This window comes from Pelodiscus sinensis, chromosome 20 (genome assembly GCF_052426305.1).
Source record: "Pelodiscus sinensis isolate ZL-2025 chromosome 20, ASM5242630v1, whole genome shotgun sequence".
In the NCBI taxonomy this organism is placed as follows: domain Eukaryota; kingdom Metazoa; phylum Chordata; order Testudines; family Trionychidae; genus Pelodiscus; species Pelodiscus sinensis.
This window is the reverse complement of record NC_143071.1, coordinates 11,403,454-11,422,675: the sequence shown is the minus strand read 5'-3', so window position 1 is coordinate 11,422,675 and position 19,222 is coordinate 11,403,454. Positions and strand designations below refer to the sequence as shown.

General features: G+C 45.6%; 2 long non-coding RNA genes and 1 other non-coding gene across 5 annotated transcripts in view; 1 reads left to right on the top strand and 2 right to left on the bottom strand.

Annotated features, from left to right (window-relative positions):
* The window catches only part of LOC112546137 (uncharacterized), a 271,614-nt gene that overhangs the window by 91,122 nt on the left and 161,270 nt on the right, over positions 1-19,222 (top strand). The window contains exons 3-4 of the long non-coding RNA XR_012896884.2: positions 2,361-2,606; positions 3,606-3,685. This is a non-coding gene — a long non-coding RNA (uncharacterized LOC112546137). The remainder of the gene's footprint in view (positions 1-2,360; positions 2,607-3,605; positions 3,686-19,222) is intronic.
* Positions 736-808, bottom strand: TRNAR-CCU (transfer RNA arginine (anticodon CCU)). Its single transcript has one exon. It is a non-coding gene; the product is annotated as a tRNA-Arg (tRNA).
* LOC102461078 (uncharacterized) overlaps positions 8,903-19,222 on the bottom strand; it is a 38,057-nt gene continuing 27,737 nt past the window's right edge. The window contains exons 6-7 of one of the 3 annotated variants that reach the window (XR_012896890.2): positions 12,468-14,240; positions 8,903-11,125 (exon numbers count right to left, since the gene is read on the bottom strand). This is a non-coding gene — a long non-coding RNA (uncharacterized LOC102461078). Of the gene's footprint in view, positions 14,241-19,222 lie in introns of all 3 variants that reach the window. The other 2 variants (XR_016347530.1, XR_012896889.2) reach the window with 2 other exon arrangements.

Here is a 19,222-nt window from a genome sequence, read left to right as displayed (position 1 = left end):
TGAAAGCATCTGTGACGCCGTGCTTGCAAATAGCAGCTCCCACAGCTAGGCAAGTGTCTGTGTTTGTAAAAGGGGCCATGGAGGTGTGGCAGCAGGGCAGGGACTCCAGAAGTGATCGTGCGTTCCGCACCCTCAGTTTGCCGGGAGAGTGCAACTTTCCCTTCCCACAGGAGCATGCAGGCAGGAGGGGGAGAGGGTCTGGGCATCGAGGAAGTGCAGAGGCACATGCACACCTAGGAGCCTGCAGGCAGGAGGGGTTCTTGGACGTAGCGGCATGGCAGGGGCTCAAGCCATGCATGCATTGTTGGGGACGGGCAGATGGAGGTGTACTGCTGTGATATATAGTTACACAGCTTCCCCTGCTTCATCCAGGTTGCCATGCATGGTATCATAGAATCATAGGGCTGGAAGAGACCTCAGGAGGTCATGGAGTCCAGACCCCAAATACCTTCTCCAGATCACACAGAGTGATAGGGAGTAGAGGCTGACTGGATGTGGCCAGACACGTGGGCCTTATGTTGCAATGCTTTGTGCTTCAATGATGCTAGACCATTTCCTTCTGGCTTGGCTTGTTCAACCAAGAAGGACAGAATAAGACTGACCTCCCTAGAAACTTTGTGAGAAGGACGAAAGAGTTCCTTTATGAGAGCTTTATGGAGATGTGCGAAGACGATTCTGCCTCATAACAACGGCCCTGTCCATCTAGTCCAGTATCCTGTCTATAAAAGGAATTTTCACCCCAGATGGGACTTGAACCCACAATCCCTGGCTTAGGAGGCCAGTGCCTTATCCATTAGGCCACTGGGGCTTGACACAGCAGAAATGTTCTGGGGTGTTCCCACTATGTAGGCAGCTTGCTGGCCATAGACCACACTCAATTGTTTTAATCCACATGTAGCATAATTAAAAATGTAAACTCAGCAGAAGTGCCTTCCCAGCGTCAGGGCTCAGGAGTGAGACATCCTGCGGGGAGGAGATTGGCTCTAAAGTTAAAAAAAAAAAGTCCTGGCTCTCAGTGAGGTCACTTGTTGACCATTTTCCACCTCCTCCTCTCCCTCATCCACACTGTCATCCCTGCTGTTGCCCGAGGGTGCCGGAGGAGTGTCTCGGGAGGAATCTATGGATTGGGTTAGGAAAATGGTCTGGTCTCCCCTACAATCCCATGCAGCTGCTCATAGAAGTGACATGGTTGGGGTGCTGACCCAGACCATCCATTTGCCTCCTTTGTTTTCTGGTACGCCTGCCTGAGCTCCTTTGTCACGTGGCGCTACCGGGTGTCCCAGGTGTATCCTTTCCCCTCCAGGCCCTGTGTGATTTTGGCACTGATATCTGGGTTTGTTTTGCTGCTCCGTAGTTCTGTAAGAACAGATTCCTCTCCCCACCCAGCAATGAGGTCTGATGATTTTGCGCAAAAAAATCCTTTTGCACAAAAGCCTTATGCAAAAGGGGTGGGTTTTTTTTTTTTTTTTTGCACAAAACAGAAGCGGCTACACTGCTTCTTTTTGCGCAAAAAGCATCAGCAGAAAATATGCTAATGACATCACGATTCATGCTAATGTGTCCGTCATTAGCATACATTCTGCCGCAAAAACCTTGTAGTGTAGACAAAGCCTCAGTGTCCTGCTAAAGAGTGACAGATATAAATGCAGGGGTCTACTCTGTCTTGCCTGTGCATGATTTCCTCAATAGGGGACTTTTAGAGAAACTAGGGGGCTGTGCCCTCAGCTTGCTATACTCACCTAATGCCACTCCCCACCCCCTCTGGCCGCTTTTGCTTTGCTGAGAGAACCTGTTGATGCTGATGACATCATTGGGTTGCCCGGCAGGAACATTCTGTCATCCGGCAGGAAAAACTTATTTTTATATAGAAGGAGATAAGAGTCTAGAGTCTCAAAGCTTGTTCTTCACTTTAAGCACATGGGTAATTCCACTGACACCCCACAGGATTGATGATTAGCGCTTTGTTGGATCAGCACATTGGTGGGGAAGTTCAGAGGGAATATTGGGGAAGGGGCTGTTCTTTATTTGCCCACTCACCTGAGCTGTCAGCAGGAGGGTCAGAGACAGTGATGCTGCTAATATGGGATCAGTGCTCATGGATGCTTCTCACTCCACACCAGAAAGAGGCTGAGCGTGTCCTGTCCAACTCTGAGCTAGGATTTGGGATTCAGGGGTGATTTAGGGCCAGGGCTCAAAGCTGACAATTCTGGCTGGAATATGATCTGCTGGGCAACATTTCCAATATTTAAAACAGGGGTGAGGAACTTCTAGTCCATGGGCTGGATCTGGGCCGCCCTTAATTTTATCCAGACCCCAGCAAACCTCCACACTGTGCCAGAAACCCCGGTTTGTCTTTGCAGCCCTCTAGGTGCAAGAGGTAAGGAAAGTTTGGCGATGAACCCTGCTCCCACTCCCAGAACCGACTCTGCATGGAAGCATGGCCAATGGGAGCTGCTGGGGCAGCGCCTATGGATGTGGGCAGCACATGCCACGCAGAGCCACTTGACCCCTTGGATGTGGTGGCTGCTTCCAGGAGCAGCATGGGACCAGGACAGGCAGGGAGCCTGCCTTAGCCTCGCTGCGTTCCTGACTGGGAATCGCCTCAGGTAAGCGCCGCCTGGCCCGAACCTGCACCTCGAAACCCTGCCCCAGGTCAGAACCCCCTCCCGCACCCTAACTCCATTCCCAGACCCCAAATCCACACCTCAACCCTCTGCCCTAGCCCTGAGCCCATTCCCACACTCCAGCTCCTTTGCCCCCAGCCCAGAGCCACATACCCATCTGGAGTCCTCACCCCCTCCTGCACCCTCACTCTCGGCCCCAGCCCAAAGACCCCTCCCCCACTCTGAATCTCTCATTTCTGGCCCCATTCCCAGTCTCCTGCGAGGCTGGGGGTGGCCTGCGATTGACTTTTTTCTGTGCGTCAGTGGCCCCGATAGATAAAAGATTTAAAACATACACCTGTTGGATACCCCCTCCACCCGGGACAAAAGACACAACTTGCACACACGTGACCACTGCTCGACCTGCAGAAGAGACAGAGCCTATGGCACCTAGAGCAATATCAAGGTGGCACACGGGCATTATCGAGGGAAAGGGCTGCTCCCTCTGAGCATATCTAGCGCAGAGGAGTGCAAATGGGCCACAGGACTGTGTGAGAAATCAAAGACCAGCTCAGATGGGAGGAGGAAAAGTCTTTTGGCTAAAGCATTAGATTGGGACTCCCGGCATCTGGTTCTGTTTGCAGAGTCGCTTGTGATCTTGGGCAAGTCCCCTCATCTCTTGGTGTCTCAACTCTCCATCTGTCACATGAGAGATAAGAATATGCCCCTGCCTCATGTGAGCAGTTTTTAGGCATGATGATAATGGTCTCAGAACCAGATGTCTGTACTGAGCTCTCTTGAACGTGCCTAATGGAGCAAGCTAAGAACTTTTGGAGGAGCAAACAAGCCTACTGACGGGACAGTCTTCAAGGAGCATTTAAAAGGCCAAACAAAACTATTAGGAAGTTGACCATATTTTAATATTTGAGGAGCTTGTTCTTCAACCTAGAAAAGCTAGAGTAGCATGGGAGTACTTACTGGCTGGGTCGTTTTGGTCCGTAGGTACATTTTGCCTGACAGGACGATTGAAAGATGAGAATCAACAAGAAACTACAGGAAACAAAGGGACGTTTCAAACGGCAGTAAGTTTCCAAGCATCAAAGCTGAAATGTGTTTGGGTGTGGGGAGGGGTGTTTATACTAAAAACTCTGTTTGGGGTCGAGTCTGATAACAGCTGAAATTGACTGTCAGGGTTCTTAGGAACGTGCTGAGAGAAAGCAGACTTATATACTGAAACAGGAGATATCACTGAGCAATAAAGACCTAAGGCAACTGGTAATTTGGCGGGGAGCAAGATTCCATTAAGTGCCTTTCCCTACCTTTGGGAATGGAAAACACAATGCTGTTCCAATACAATCCCCTTGCCAAGTGTGAAGGCACGGAGCCTGATTCTCCTCTAATTTATAACCATCTTAGGAGTCCATGGATTAAAGAACACTGGTGTAAAACCAGTGAAGATCAGAATCAGGGACCAGAATCCAAGATGCTCTTGTATTTGTTAAATCATAGGTTCCCAAACTGGTGGGGGATGCCCCCTTGGGGGGGCTTAAAGAAATTCCAGGGGGGGCACGAGGCATACCAGTCCCCCCTCCCCCGCCACGGTCAATCTCCCCCACAAGAAAGAGCCTGGTCTATGTGGTAAAAAAAAAATCAGAAAATACCATGTGAAATGTCCAGTATTTTCTGTCTTTCCTGGCTCAGGCATGTGCCAGAACATGTGCAGCTCAGGCTGGCTGAGGTGGGGGGAGGATGGAGCATCCCGGGCAGACTTCAAAATGGCTGCCTTAAAAGGGCAACTTTTTTTTTCTGCTGCTCTTTTTGGGGGGGGAGCATGAGGGTTTCTCAAAAATAAAAAGGGGGTGTGATGCCAAAAAGTTTGGGAACCACTGTGTTAGATCATGGGAGAGAGGCGGTGATTCAGCACTGAACAGCACAAGACAGTGACCCGGGGAACGTAATTTTGCCAGATGTTTTTGGAAGGTCTCTGACTATCAGACTCAAGAAAATGATTTGGTTATAGGTCTCTAGAAATTGTCAGGCAGCATATGAGCCCACTAGTGCAGAAGCTGATTATCCTATGGACTTCCTATTCCTCTTGACACCTTAGGATGAAATGCTGCCTACTAAAGCACTGTGTTGTTGAAGATCTTTCTACAAAAAGAACCAGGGGTGACCCCATGAAATCAATAGGTAGCAGCTTTAAAACAAACAAAAGGACGTTTTTCCTCATGCAGCACACTGTCAACCTGTGGAACTCCTTGCCAGCAGATGGTGTGAAGACCGAACTTTAACAGGGTTCAAAAAGGAACTAGATAAATTGATGGAGGTTGGGTCCATCAATATTTATTAGTCAGGATGGGTAGGAATGTTGTCTCTAGCCTCAGTTTGTCAGAGACTGGAAATGGGTGACAGCAGAGGGATCACTTGATGATTCCCTGTTCTGTTCACTCCCTCGGGGACATCTGGGATTGGGCACTGTTGGAAGACAGGATACTGGACAGGTGGACCTTTGATCTGACCCAATCTGGTCATTCTTATGTTCTTATAGTCTTATGCTTTATTTCAATCTTTATTTTCACAGTAGGCCAAATTATCTTCCATTATCAGTTTAAATCCAGAGTAATACAACCAGTTTGACCATGTAGATTAATCTTGTTGTTTGATTTCAGTGAATTAACATAGGATTTGCACCAGTGCAACCAAGAGGAGAATTTGTGTGATGTAACTTCTAACAATCAAAACTACAGCACATGAATTTTCAGTGCAAGACTAGGAGTAAAAACTTAGCAAGGCAGCCATTTTGCACCCAACCCTCTGGGCATCAATGCAACCTTTATTTATTTATTTATTTTTTTAATCAAACAATTCTCCTGAAAAGGCTTCCTGTTCATGCATGCAGTGTAAAATTCTGCAGGGCTCACCTGGATCGTTTCCTTTCGGAGTTAGCTTTTATTACTGAACACTTTTTAAAATGGGGAGTAGGGTGTGGGAAATAAAACCATACACAGAGAAGAAAAAACAAGCATTCGTAAAAGCACAGCATGGTTTTTTTCCATACATGCTTCCCCCATGAGTCAGGGGCCATATTGTGTCCTGACAGATCTGCAAACCTGCTCTGACATGTGGGCAAAAGTTTTAGGTGAGCACATCCCAGCACATGGAAAACACTGAGACCAAATTCCATCCCACAGACAAGCAGAGAGGAACTTTGTGCCATGCAATTTTCTTCCATAACATCAGAAAGCTGCTTTTCTGCTCCACACCCTGGAGATCGCACATTTGCTGGAGGCAGAGTCTAAGATAGGCTGTCAGACATTCTAAAAGGGTCCTGACATATGCCCTGATGGCAGGATCCTATGGGTGCAATTACAAAATAATCAACATTACCCAGGCTTCAATACTTGCCTTGAGTGCCACATTTCCCCTACTGAGAATGGGTAACAAGACTAATGTCATGGGAACCTTATTTTAACTGACTTTTTTTTTTTTTTTTTTTTGCATCACCCATTTAACTATAAAGATCATCCATCATATTATGAAATAGGCACACTTGAAATCTTGCCCTGCTTGGACAGGATTGAATAATTTGGCTGAATCTCCATCTAATCTAATTTCAAAAGCCAGGCAGTTATTTTTCTGTGGCTTGAATTGCGATTTAGAGATTGGTTAATTAGGCTGACCGTCCTGAAAGCTCTTAATTAAACTTTACAAGTGAGACATTAACCACCTTAGTTATGTTATTAGGCGTGTCCAGTAAACACAAAACAACTTTAAAGTTACACAATATATAACTGGCAACTATTTAGTAGCCTTAATTAAACTCTGATTATTATTAAGTATTTAACTTGCTTTTTCTAAAGGGGAAGAACATTCAGCAGTTCCTTCGGAGAATTACCTGCCTCAATCCCAGCAGATAATTGGGAATGGGCTGCACTTGAAACTAAAGATTTCACTTATTTTTTTTAAGTATAGGCACAGTGAAACCAATGATTCCTGAACTTACAAAAATACCGTAATGCACAGCACATTAAAAATGCACAGGAAGTGAATTCTGGTCCAACCTACCCCCGCCCCCCTAATACTCCTACTTGGAGTCAAAGCCCTTTGGAAGCATCGATCAAGCAATCCATACCCCGACTCTGGGAGGAAAGTATTCTCCACACGGAGCTCGGTTGCACTTGGATTTCTTATCCATGCATAGAAATGGGAGGAGTAAGAATTCCTCCTTGCATCTCTGTGCAGGGGAGCTGGACCATGGGGTCTGGGAGTGTCCAGTTAATCCCGCAGTGCTGGTGAATGTACAGTGGGCAGTGAAGGACAAGAACAGGCACAGTGCAGATGCCACCTCACACTCCACTCAGCCCAGCATGTATGTGTCGCAATAGGGCAGCTGCAAATCACTGTAGCACCCCTCTCTCAGCAAGGAGGATGCAGAGAGAAACGGATTCAGAGACGCGTCTGCAAGTCGCAACGGATCCCAGGATGGCGCAGCTTGTGCACGTCTTCAGGGCTGGGCTGAAAAATCACCGTCAAGCCCTAAGGACTTGCCCGAGCCGACAGAGGATGGCAGCATCTGTGATAGGGAGCTCCAGACCTAGTGCTGTGTGCAGAGCACGTGCCCGGGCCTCGCCCCTAAGAGGAGCTATATTTCAGTAGAGCGTTCTTTTCTTTAGCTCCGAGTTGCTTGCATCACAATAAATTCTCAACAAAGCTGTTATCCATTGCCAGCTTACTCATGTGCTCTCTGGGTCTTTGCCCCTGGCTTGGGGGCTGCTATAACATACATGCCACTTCCCAGAGCAGAGAATAACTGTAGTGCAACACACCTCAGTACATCCCTAACACAGTCCCTACGCCAAGGGCTGACAGGACTTGTGTAGCTCTACATTGGCTGTGGAAGGGCTCTTCATATGGGCATGGGGAGCAGTCCTTCCTATTTTAAGCCCCATGAATGCAAGTGCAGAGTTCGTATGGGAGCCAATTTAAAGGTTGTGTTGGCTTTCGTAAGGTGTATAATACATTACCAAATCACCTGCATTTACTAGCTTCTAAGTAGAACTGAATGAAATAATTGATTTTTTTGGTTAGTTAGGTGCTTTATTTTTGGTTTAGTGTTTCCCAAAACATTTGGGAAAAAACTGCTTCATTTCCAACCCAAACTGATTTTTTTGGTTTTTGGTTTTCTTGACAAATTAAAAGAAAAAGAAAGAGTTGTTCTGGCTGAAGGAAGCATTTTTTCACATTTCATTTGGAACACGTTGATTCAAAATGAAATGTCAAAATGGTACATTCATTTTGAGGTGAACCGTTTCAGTATTTCTAAAACGTTTGTTTCCAGGTTTTTGTTTTTCAGTTGAAACCACAGGCCAAATTTGACTCAAATTTGTAAACAGTCTTGTCCTATGTCAATGACATTTTTCAATAAAATTTCTAAAAAAGTGAACTTTCCAAAAACTAAAAACAAAGAAAAATGGGTCCACATCACATTTTTTCCAACCACACCACCCCATCCCACCCAACAACTTTGATGCTAGTTGAATTTTAGCGTGGATAGAGAGGTCAGCATCTTTAGTCTTAGAAAAACCCCTGTGGCAGTCCTGTGGCACCTTTGAGACTAACAAATTTATTAGGTCATGAGCTTTTGTGGGTAAAATCCACTTCATCAGATGAGTTGGAATGGAAATTACAGAATCCAGAGTATATATAACAGCAAAAGAAGTTACCTGTCAATTGCAGGACCAGTGTTAATGAAGCTGATTAAGTCAGGCTGGATGTGTTTCACTCATATCATGTGATTTGGGAATGTGAATATCAAAGGTAGGGAAAAGCGACGAGGAGTCCTGTGGCACCTTATAGACTAACTGAAGTGTAGGAGCATAAGCTTTCGTGGGCAAAGACCCACTTCGTCAAAGGTAGGGAAGTTGCTGTTGTAGTGCATTTCCCTGTAATACTCAATACCTAACAGAGGGTATGTCTACACTACCCCGCTAGTTCAAACTAGCGGGGTAATGTAGGCATACCGCTCTTGCAAATGAAGCCCGGAATTTGAATTTCCCGGGCTTCATTTGCATAAGCCGGGCGCCGCCATTTTTAAATCCCGGCTAGTTTGAACCCCGTGCCGCGTGTAGCCGCGCGGCACGGGGTTCGAACTAGCCGGGATTTAAAAATGGCGGTGCCCGGCTTATGCAAATGAAGCCCGGGAAATTCAAATCCCGGGCTTCATTTGCAAGTGCGGTATGCCTACATTACCCTACTAGTTCGAACTAGCGGGGTAGTGTAGACATACCCTTAGAGGCTTTCTTAGAAAATCTCAGAACACTTTGCAAAAATGGGGGCTATTAGTCCCATCTTACAGATGGGAAAACTGAGGCACAGAGTGGTTCATTGATTTGTCCAGGATCAAACAGTGAGTCAATGGCAGGGCTAGGAAAAAATCTCAGATCTTCTGACTCATAGTCTGGAACTCTATTACTGGATCACAGGCCCTTGATTTTTATTCTACATCTCATCCCGAGAGCAGCATCTCCATCAGCATAGTCTCCTAGCACCTTGTTGGGCAAGAAGAGTGCCACCTATTGAGTTGCAAACCCTTCTTCTATTAGCAGCAGTATGGAATCTTGGAGGTTCCCTAAATCAAGCAGGAAGTCTGGTGCTTAGTTTGCAGGAGCTTCGAAGGTCGCACCGTGAACTACCAGAGCTGCAGTTAAATCAGAACCTTTTATAGCCTCACAAATTATCATCAGCCACAATTTTTGAACAACATGTGAATGACTCCTTCTCATTCTACCTGTACCAGCTGGTAACAGAGAACAACTCAAACTGCAAAATAAAGCTCTGCTGATTAATCCTCCACATCTCTCCCATATTCGGCTTTGATGGTTTTAGACTCAGGCCCCTCTCTCCTCTGTCCAGAATGTATTTATATACCACTCTTTGGAGAGCAGCAATTCTCAGTTGTCCTCAGATGTTCGTGCGCCTGGAGAGAGGTTTCCAGTTACACTAATTTATTGCAGTGTGACACTTACAGATCTAATTTCTTGAGAGAGATAACTAGGTTCAGTACCTTCTGGCAAGGAACTGAAATGTCAATGTGACAAGCTGATCGCTTACCACACCATAACTTAATACATCCTGTGCATGTTTGGGAGGATGTTTTTGATGAACTAGCAACTTAAATTAGCAAGGAATTCTCAGCATGTGGATGCTCTTCTCATACGTCAGGTATCAGGGTTCACCTGGAACTGGAGATCATTCCATTGTCATGACTCCACTTGCTGTAGCATTGATTTATGTCTCAGAGGTTGGTGGGGCAAGGGGAGAAATAGCCACAATTATTCAGGGAAAGATGACACTCTCCAACAGACAATATGGCACCATTCACTTTCAAAATGCACAACGTTCTAAACAGATCAGCAGTAAGATGGAGGACATATGCTGCATCTTGATGATTGGATGGGAAAATCCCATATTATCCCACACCAAAAAATGAAAAGAGGATTCTCCCCCTCCCATTTATGCTGCTCCTGATTTCAGACACTTGGTCAAATAGCTTCAGGAGCATGGAGACAGCTTCATGGCTTTTTTAACTCCACAAGGCAAACAACCCTGATTGGAGAATGAAGGGGATACTGCAATGACTAATTACCAGCAAGATCAAACAGGATGGTTGATACAGGTTCATTCACGTAGGGCGACCATAGAAAAGCAGGACTAGATTTGGACTCAGTGATTTCTCAATCCTGGCTTTATCCCACTGAAATCTGTTGCTGTTTACAAGGTTGCTGCTGGGTTCACTCTACCTCTAGAGATGTGAAACTGTTTATCAGTAGCAAACTGCTGATGTTCACAGCTTTGTGCCACGTGTTTCTCAGATTACTGCCCCATAATCCAAATATAGTCATCTGTGATAGCCAAGATCTGGAAGTATTTTAAACAGGGCTCTCCTCCCCAAGGGCAGTATGCAATACAACTTGGAGTTGGAATAGTTGGTCTCTTTTCTTTTTGCTGGCACTCAGGACTTGGAAAGAAACACTCCTTGTGGAGATGAGACAAGAATACACAAACTCACAATCAGGAAGGTTAATGGCTCATGTTATTGTTACTATCAAATCTGCATACAATGGTGACAATCTACCCTGCACCTCGCAGACTTAGATAAAGGTGCATTCGGCACAGTAATGAGTTTACAAGCTCAAGAAGATCTATGCTGACGGAAAAAACAAGATAGCACACACAATTGTAGAACCCTTTTTGTCTCACTGGAAGTATTCAGAGACTACACTGATAAGGGTTATGAGTGCATTGATAGATCAGTATGTAGATTTAAAAGACTTAATATCTTATGCATGCACATGGGTTTCTGATCATAGTAAATTCTCATTGACTGTGTGGTTAGAGAGAGGCATGGTCTTGTGTTCTTAGCATATCACTGACCTCCTCTGGAAGTCTAATCCAGGTCCTGATAATGATTCCCCCTCTGGCCTTGAGAAAATCATTTAGCTTCTCTACTTCGTCTTCCCCATCTATAAAATGAGTTTACCATTAAGTTCAATAGGGCCAGATTTCACCCTAGGTCACTGTTACAAGGTAACACAATTGCCATTGATGAAAAATACCATATACTAGCCCCGCCTGACCTGCTCACTTCAGTCAATGGTGATATTTTTGGTCATCCATTGACTTGCTTTTTCAGCTTGCTCCAGTGATTAGCGCTCACCCCCCTGATCAGGACCCATTCTGAACCATCGAAACCCTGCCAATTAGAGCACCAAGATGATTATATTGCAAAGGCGGCACTCACAGTTTTAAAGGGACCCTGTTAAAATGGCTGACACAACATTTGATCTACCCTTCTTTGGCGCCCCCTATAGTTTCATGTTTGCAAAGTCCATGTGACGCATGGATTGGGAGGAACAATAAAGGGGCTTTTTCAGGGCAATTGTTTTATGTTTTTTCCCTGCCCCTCCAAAGTAGTGTTGTGAAAGCAAGTCAGTATTTATGAGCAATCGTATAATAACAAACCAGCATATAGGGCTGGATTAAGGCATGAGGATGTCCTAAACTACGCCAAGTTTAAAAGGCCCCATAGCATTACCAAAAATGTGCATTATTCTAACTGAAAGGACAATGAAAATAGAAAGAATAAAGTTGTATATTTGCCTATATACCGGTAGATAGGTGAGGCTGCAATGAAAAACTAGTAATTTTTGTATATAGAGGCCCCTCATAATCTGAGACCCTAAAATATAGCTTGCTTATTTTGTGCCTTAATCCAGCTCTGCCAGCGTACCAATCTGTGGAGTGAGCACAGAAGAGAGCTCTCACATTAATATGCCAGACAGCGCGCACAGAGGAGGCAGAGGGTAGTTGGTAAGGAAACAGGTTTGAGTTGCAAGTTCCTGAGGGTTTTTCTTTTTTTCAGTAAAACAGTAGTAAGAAAAAATATTTTTCAAATGGACCAAGCCGGCAGTGCCCATTGAAGAGAAGGTAAGGATTCGTCCAAAGTTCACCAGACTACAGGAGAGTCTGAATATTGATTTCAGTGGGCTTTGGATGAGGCTCATAGTGATCGAGTCTGCACAGCTCCTATATGTGTTGCAGGAGCCCCAGTTAATGACCTTACTTTACCTGGAAACACCCACCCCCATGCCTACATGCAAGCACAATATGCATGGCATATACAAGTTGGACCTCTCTACTCCAGCACTCTCTGGTCTGGCAATATCCGTGGTCCAGCATGATTTTAGTGAGCCAGATGTCCACTTATCATGGTTGTGGCCAAGTTTCCCGTGGTCCCATAAAGTTTGTTTACAGCCACTAGTCCTGGCTTTCAGTGTTCTGTGCTGTTATTTAGCTCTAATTTACCTCTAAATGTCTTCTAAGAACCCAGGAAGCTGTGGAAGTGTTGGTAATGCTGCTAGACAATTTTGACCTCCTGTGGTTTGGCAAATTCTCTGGCTCGGCACCGGTCAGATCCCAAGGGTTCTGGACTAGAGAAGGTCAACCTGTATGACATGTACAACACACACAATAGAGCACAATTTTCTAAGACATCCCAATCCCACTTCCAAGTCCCATTCAGAGCCAGCATTGGTTCCTCAAGCATCTTTTGAGCTGCTCTCCAATATCCTCTCCATACAATTTGTCCCGACTTGTGTCGGTGACATTGTTACTGGCCATGGGTGATGTTCTGAGGCAGCAGATGTGTTGTAATTCATGCAGCGATGCTACTGATCACATTGGGGCTCTGGGACTAAACTCCTTTGCAATCCTATTGGGAGGTGCTGACAAGAGGCCCTGATAAAGTTAAAAAAGTTATTCGGGACATATTTTATAGGCCTGATCCAAAACTCGGTGACACGAATGGAGTTCTTCCTATAGACTTTATTGGGCTTCTCTTCAAATGATTTATCTGATAACAATGCCATTTTTATTTCATGCACATAAACTCCCCAGGGGCTGAACAATAACTGCTGATTAAGATATTTATTGAATAAAGTCCTGTTAGTTTAATCTATTATTGATTTCTAGCATTGTAGTAGCCATGTTAGTCCCAGGATATAAGACGAACAAGGCACGGGAGGTCATATATTTTATTGGCCCAACTTCTTTTGATGCAAGAGCCATAGTTTTGGGCGCCACCACTCCACAATGATAGCAGAGTTTTGTGGAGGCTGGAAGCTTATCTCCTTTATCAACAGTGCTTGGTCCAATAAAAAAATATTACCTCCCCCAATGGTCCTGCTAATCTTTTCCATCCATGTGCAGAATAAATGTTCATGCGCACTAAGGCATGTGCATGCACCACCAATAGAAACAAAAAACCTAGCTGTGGGCACTCTGCTAATCAGCTGGGTGGCATTTGAATCTCTACTGAGGGATTGCCCTAGCACTCAGCTTATAGGAAACATTCCCTCCCACACATTGTCTTTCTAGTACACAACTAGATCACTACTTTTATCAGTATTTGACCAACTGTATTCTATATAGCAACATTGTAGGAGTGCACAATAGCTTGATGCAAAAGGGAAATATATATATGCTGACATTATTTGTATGGAAAATGCAAATGCTTTTGAGGGATATTGACAGGTAAACAGACACATACGTACACTGGCATTTGGTACAGCATGATTACGAAGTACAATCATTTTTTTTATTTAGCCTTCATTTATGTTTAAACAATATCAAGAACCACTTATTCTTTTTCATGAGTGAAGTCAAAATGTGTTCTGCTAGTATGGTCCTTTGCTACTTATAGATTTATAACAGATTTAAAAAGCCTGGTTCAAGTTATTGTGAAAAGTGTTTGTGAGAGAGAGAAAGAGAGAGAGAGAAAGAGAGAGCAAAAATACCATAGCCTGAAGTAGTTACCACGTAACTCCCCATGCCTGCAATTGACTGCGCCCAGACGGACCACTGTGCCCACACAGAACTTGCTGATTTCAGAAGGGATCGGCACAGCAGTCTGCCCACATGCTACCAATTGCAGGAACGGAAGGGAAAGGTGGGAGACAGGATGTGGAAAGCTGCAGAAGGTGTTTAATTATCCTACGTGGTTTGGTTGATCCAGACAGCAAAACAAGGAGATGCTTTAGCCGGAGTTGGCTGCTTTCCCCTCCAGTGGTGATCAGGGCACTGCACATATATTAAAGAAAGAAAGGCTGGTTCACTGTGTGATTGGCAACATCTAATCAGGGTACATCTACACTGCAACACTATTTCGAAAGAACTAGCGCTATTCCGAAATAACTTAGTCTGCATCTATACAGCAGGCAGTTATTTCGAAATCGTGTCAAAATACTGTCAAGCTGGAGGACTTCTTACTCCAACTCCTGGAACCCTCATCGTACGAGGAGTAAGGGAAGTTGGAGGAAGAGTGCTCTATTTCAAACTAAGTGCTGTGTAGATGCTCCCTATTTCGAAATAAGCTATTTCGAAATAAGATACGCAATTGCTGTAGCTCAATTTGTGTCGCTTTGTTTTCATCCTCCCCTCTACAGTACAGTGCAGTGTAGACACACCCTAAGCCATCCTGCACTGTACTGTAGAGGGGAAGATGAAAACAAAGCACAGCACATTCATTATTGTTTGAAAAACACACAGACACTACAGTGACAAGGCCCATAGCAAGCGCCACACCCTTTACATCACTTTTTATCGTGAACATTGTTCTTTCACTAGCACTGTGCACAAAGAACCAACTCCCCTCCCGTCAAAGCCAATGGCAAAATCCTCAATGGCGTCCCTGGAAATCAGGCCCATAATGGTAAGGAAAAAGTTAGCTCAGAAGCTTCCAAAGATGCTAGAAGGGCTTATGATGACCCCTTATTAATTCAGAAGCAAACCGATTATTTCTCTGAAGGTGCAAAGGGAGAATTATTTAAAAACTGTCTGTAGGCAGCTACCAGAGAATAAGAAAAATGCAACTACCTGCTATATCAGGTCTCATCTTCCAGAATAAAATTAAATGTGTCAGCTTGTTTCCTTGGTTGTGATTGTTTTAAAGCCAGAGTGAGAATTTTGTATGCGTTGGGAAGGCAGGTGTGGGTCTCTGAACTTTACATCCCTAGCGAGCTGCATTTGACAGTTTAGAGGGTTTTTAAAATGTAAATACAATTCTTCTATGTGGGAACAGAAGGGACAGGAAGTTGGGTGGGGTCCAGAAATGTGAAGACAGATTCTCTACCCCTCCACCTGATCCCTAAGCTTTTTCTGGGTGAGGATAGGGGGCGATTGAGCATTCTGCACCGTTAGGGCTGGGTTAGCAAGCATTTTATTGTGTTAGCATCTACTGGTATGAGCTGAGGGCAAGAGCTCACTTTGAGAGAGGTACTGCGCACATCACATTTCAAGAAAGATATGGACAAATTGGAAAAGGTCCAGAAAAGAGCAATAAAAATGATTAAAGATCTAGAGAACATGACCTCTGAGGGAAGACTGACAAAACTGGGTGTGTTTAATTTGGAAAAGAGAAGACTGAGAGGGGACATAGAATCATAGAACAATTTTTAACTTGAAGGGACCTCGAGAGGTCATCGAGTCCAGTCCCTTGCCCTCATGGCAGGACCCAATACCGTCCAGACCATCCCTGATAGATCTTTGTCTAACCTGCTCTTAAATATATCCAGAGATGGCGATTCCCCAACCTCCCTAGGCAACTTATTGCCTTTGCCTTTCTAATCTTGCCCTGCATGCCTGTATTGTTTGCGTATATTCATCCTTTGTAATTTGTCCTAGTTTCCACTTTTTACATGACACCTTTTTGATTTTTTACTTGACATGATAGCAGCTTTCATGTGCCTAAAAGAGTGTCACAAGGAGGAGGGAAAAATTATTCTCTTTAACGTCTGATAATAGGACAAGAAGCAACGGGCTTAAATTGCAGCACAGGATTTTTAGGTTGGACATTAGGAAACACTTCCTAACTGTCAGGGTTAAGCACTGGATTAAATTGCCTTGGAAGGCAGCGGAACCTCTATCATTAGAGATATTTAAGAACAGGGTAGACAGACATTTGTCAGGGGTGATCTAGACTGTGCTTGGACCTGCCATGAGGGCAGGGGACTAGCCTTGATGAACTTTTGAGGTCCCTTCCACTTCTAGTGTTCTATGAGTCTATGCTAGTGACTGGCCCCTACTCCCAAAGAAATAGCTGAGGAATAAGAAGGGAAACAGAGGCACAGAGGGAGAAATGACTTCTCTGAGGTCTAACAGTAGCTCAGTAGCAGACTCAGCCTAAGGCCTCCTAACTCCCAGTTTTGCCTCCAGATTCTCAGCTACTGTAGTTTGTCTCAGCTCAGCTTGACTCTCTGGGACAGAACAGTGGTACACCAGATGCCGAGCTGCCCCCAGAGTCTTAAATGTAGTAAGTGGTGGGATTGTCAAAGGAGTCAAGGAAGTTAGACCCTATTGGCACATCTGGCCACCTATCTCCAGCAGACTGCTTAGAAAACCCCAACTTTAATGTAGATGTGACGAATGGCGACTCGGCAAATGACTAGGTCATCTAGCCATCTATCTATCTAGTTTGTCTGAGAGTCATTTGTTCAAGAACTCCTCCTAAATGGAAAGACCCAGGGCCCACATTTGGTATGCAGCATCCTCTTCTCCTCCCTTAAAGTAACAGGGTTTGGTTGTGCCAGGAGACCCGGAAGCCCCGGGAATGGGACTGTTTTCCATAACATGCAAAGGGAGGGGCACAGAGAGGCGAGACACGATACTGAGAGTGGCCACTGAGGGGCAGTGAGTCTGCAGGGGAAAGCTCTCCTGCAGAGTCTCCGCTGGGGGAAGCCGTACCACCACGGGAGTGGACAGCAGGGCTGGGGCTCCGCCATCTTGCCTGCCAGCAAGTAGCTCCCCAACCCCAAACCCAAGGTGGCTTGGCGGAGAGAGAGGAAAAAACATGCCCCAGGCAGACTGCGGGGGTGGATGTGGGGGAGAGAACTAGCCTATGGCTCCCAGCGTCCTGCACCCTCCCACATCCCCAAGGTCCTATCCTGAAGGACGTGGGCACTGCCGGGGAAGTTGGCTAGTTTATATAAAAAGCATACACAGTGTTCACGACTTTGTAGCAGCTTCGTCTCTCTTCCTTAAACTTTTTAAACAACCTTCTTTTAAATGGAAGGTTCTGCAACCAGGGCTAGATCCCGCCCCGAGCAAAGGAGAATGGCCACATTCCTGCTGCCCAGGCAAGGGGAGGAGGAGCACGGTGCTGTAGGGGCTCTCTGGGCCTGGGGTGGAGGAACAGATTGTGGACAGTGGGGAAGAATAAGGGCAGCTGTGCAGACACTAGCCAGCTCCTCAGCGTGGCAAGGCAAAGACGAGCAGCTGCTGCTGGGGAAGTCAGGGCCAGAGGGTGGCTCATCTTCCATCCATCTCTACAGAGTCCTGTCCCAGGTCCAAGATCTGTCCCTTGGAGAACAATTGCAGCCAAACAAACATCTCTGGCTCCAATACTTTGTTTACTTCCCTTGATTTAAGGGGCAATGTTATTTCTGACCTAAACTGCTGCAGATACTCTGAAAAACTGCCTCTTTGCTTATCCTGAAGAACAGGAGGGAGTCTAGTGTATCTGGAACAAAAAACCACCTCTGGGAAAAGGACCTGATCAAGGTCTAGGCCCCACTCATGCCCCACTCTAGGGGATGGATCCCTTGATGGTTACCTGTTCTCTTTATTCCCTTTAGGGCACCTAGTGTAACCCACACACAGAGGCTACATCTACACTGGCGTGATCTTGCGCAAAAACTCTTTAGCGCAAGAGAGCGTCTACACTGGCATGTGCTTTTGCGCAAGAGCATCCTTGCCAGTGTAGACACTCTCTTGCGCAAGAAAGCTCTGATGGACATTTTGACCATTGGGCTTTCTTGCGCAAGAAATTCATGTTGCCTGTCTACACTGGCCTCTTGCACAAGAACAGTTGCGCAAAAGGGCTTATTCCCGAGCAGGAGCATCAGAGTTCTGGCGCAAGAAGCACTGATTTCATACATTAAAACATCGGTTTACTTGCGCAAGAACATGTGGCCAGTGGAGCGAGGAAGCAAGCTTTTGCGCAAGAGCGGCCACTTTTGCGCAAGATCGCGCCAGTGTAGACGCAGTCCTAGTGTGGTCACTGAACAATGCAAGTGGTACATAGACTACAGCTACAGTTAAGATTAAGAGACCTCTACAGCATGGACTAGGAGCTAGCTGGCTTTTAGCTCAGAGGGTAGAGGATCCTATAGTCTGTTTCAGAGAGCCCAGGTTCAAATCCACCTGGTGGTGGTTAGAAATGGGGGCTCATCCAGGATCTCAACTGGGTCTCTGAAGTTTGGGATGCGCTTCCTCATCTAGGGGAAGTATGTAACCCACACACCAAGGCTATGTCTACGCTGGCGTGATCTTGCGCCGGGAGTATGCAAATGAGGCTAAGCATGGAATATCACTGAGCCTCACTTGCATATCTAATGAGCTGCCATTTTTGCAAAAGAGGATCTTGCGCCAGAAGGAGCTGTCTACACTGCCCCTTCTTGCACAAGAAAAACCCTCTTGCGCAATGCCGCTACGCTGATTATTTTCAGGAATAATGGCATTGCGCAAGAGGGTTTTTCTTGTGCAAGAAGGGGCAGTGTAGACAGCTTCTTCTGGTGCAAGAGCCTCTTCCACAAAATGGCGGCTCATTAGATATGCAAATGAGGCTCGGCGATATTCCACGGTTAGCCTCATTTGCATATCTCTGGCGCAAGATCATGCCAGTGTTGACATAGCCTTAGTGTGGTTACAGAGCAATGCAAGTGGTACCTAGACCACAGCAACAGTTAAAATCAAGAGACCTCTATAGCATTGGCTGAGAGTCAGCTGGCTTTTAGCTCAGAGGGTAGAGGCTCCAATACTCTGCTTTAGAGGTCCCAGGTTCAAATCCACCTGGTGGTGGTTACACTAGCATGGGCCACTGTTGAATAGTAGGATACTGGGCTAGATGAACCTTTGATCTGACCCAGTCTGGCCGTTCTTAACCCTTGTCTGTATTCTCTGCACAAAGTAAAGTTGCACCTATCAGTAATAAAAGGCTTTGGGAAAGGATTAGACTGAAGTAATACAATGCCCCTGTAGTGACTCAGCCCCCAACATAGCACACT